Raw genomic sequence first — 1957 nt, 5'->3', positions numbered from 1 at the left:
ATGAGTGTCTATGAATTTGTTTCTCTAATCAAACCAGGCTAATACACATTTAAGAGGAATGATATTACTGGTACATTTCTCATCAAAAGGAATGCTCCAAGACATATCTTGAATTGCAAAGTTGTCTATGGTAGGATAACATATATTCACATATGAGGAAATCTAGTCCCTATAACTATTATTCAAATTAATTCACCAAACTCTAAAGGTAGTGATGCAGAATGTTACTAATGTATTCAGTATGAAATTGAGTAAATATGCAACCAAGTTGCATTGATTATTATTGGGGATTGGAATACAAAATTTAGAAATGAAGAGGAAGGAATAATAGTTAAAGGATATGGTCTTTATGATATAAACAAAGTTAGAGATTACATGAGAGAATTTTGCAAGATCAACGACTGTATTCGTTTTACATACCTCATTTTCAACAACACAGAAGGGAACTGTACATGTGGAATTCTCCAGATAATTACACAGAAATTAAATTGACTACATCCGTGGAAAGAAAATATAGAGAAACTCAATAACAGCAGCTAAAGCAGGCTGAGTGTCGAACAGACCTCAATTTCTCATATGTAAGTTCAGACTGATGTTGATGAAAATTAAAGTGAATCCAGAAGAGTCAAAATACTACCTTGAGTATCGTCCATCTGAATTTTGAAGACATCTGAAGAACAGATTTAATACATTGAACATAAAGAAGTCCTGATGAACTGTGGGATGCCATCAAGAACATCAGAGAAGAAAGCAAAGTTAGTTAAATTACAGGATAGAAAGAAAGAAATCAAAGTAGATGTCAGAAGAGACTCTGGAACTTGCTCTTAATCATAGAGTAACTAATGCAAATAGAAGAAATGATTATACCAAAGTGCCAAATCAGAAAATTTGTAATTCCAAACAAGAGCTTGAGAAAACAGAGTAAAATAATATGATGTAATGTGCAAAGCCCTTGATTTAGAAAATAATAAAAGGAAGAACCTGCTCAGTTTATCTTAAACTGAAAGAACTCAAGAAAAAAATTCAAGCCTCAAGTGTCAATACTGAAAGCTTGTATAGGCACAATATTGAATGACATATCAAAACTACGATGACCCAAAATTCTATCTTACCAATGGTACAGATAAGAGCTCAAACACAGGGAATCCAGAACAGATAACCTTGCAGACCAATAAGGGAGCAGCGATACAAGGAGGGTAATGGGGGAGGACTGGCGGGGAACTGATCACACTGATTGTTGTGTGGCCCTCATCCCAGGGGGACAGACAACTTAAAGGCCGGTGAAATAGAACAGCAGTTGGTGGAAAACATGAGAAAAAAAAAAAAAAAGAATTTATAGATTTTTAGGGGTGTGTGTGAGAGGGAGGGAGGGTGTGGAAGGGAAGTGGGGGGAGAGGGGGAAAGGAGGAGCTGATGCCAGGGGCTCAAGTAGAAAGATGCTGACAACATATGTAAAGATATGTTTGAAAAAGTGGATTTTTTTTTTAAAAGAAGACCAAAAGCACGAACAAAATAACTGTAAAAAAATGAACTATTTCATATTCAACCATTTCAAAAAGTAGCATATGATCAAGAACCAATGTTATTAAAGGAAGAAGTTCAAGGGTCCCTGAAAGCATCAGTCTTACTAAAACATGTTTCCAGGACTTGATGGAAGCCAATTGAATGGATGTCCTTGTGGTGAGCAGCCCACTGAATAAACACTAGACCACGAAGGCTAGCGAGCACTTTAAATATGACTCTCTTCGCCCTGTATCTCCTTCCTGGTTTTGTATCTCTAGAAAATCCAACCTAAGAGAATAGTGAAGAGTCACCTCCTCAAAGTAGAGACAACCTTATAATGTGATTGGAATAATCCTCTGGGGCCTGCATGCACTGATGTGGCATTACAGAAAATTAGGTAAAACAGCCAGAAGTACCCCAAAATAATTCTAATACTCCTGTGCAAAGTAAGAAT

Source organism: Echinops telfairi, unplaced genomic scaffold, assembly GCF_000313985.2.
Source record: "Echinops telfairi isolate 266 unplaced genomic scaffold, ASM31398v2 ScPeMD7_7469;HRSCAF=8507_1, whole genome shotgun sequence".
Lineage (NCBI taxonomy): Eukaryota > Metazoa > Chordata > Mammalia > Afrosoricida > Tenrecidae > Echinops > Echinops telfairi.
This window is presented reverse-complemented; position numbering follows the sequence as displayed.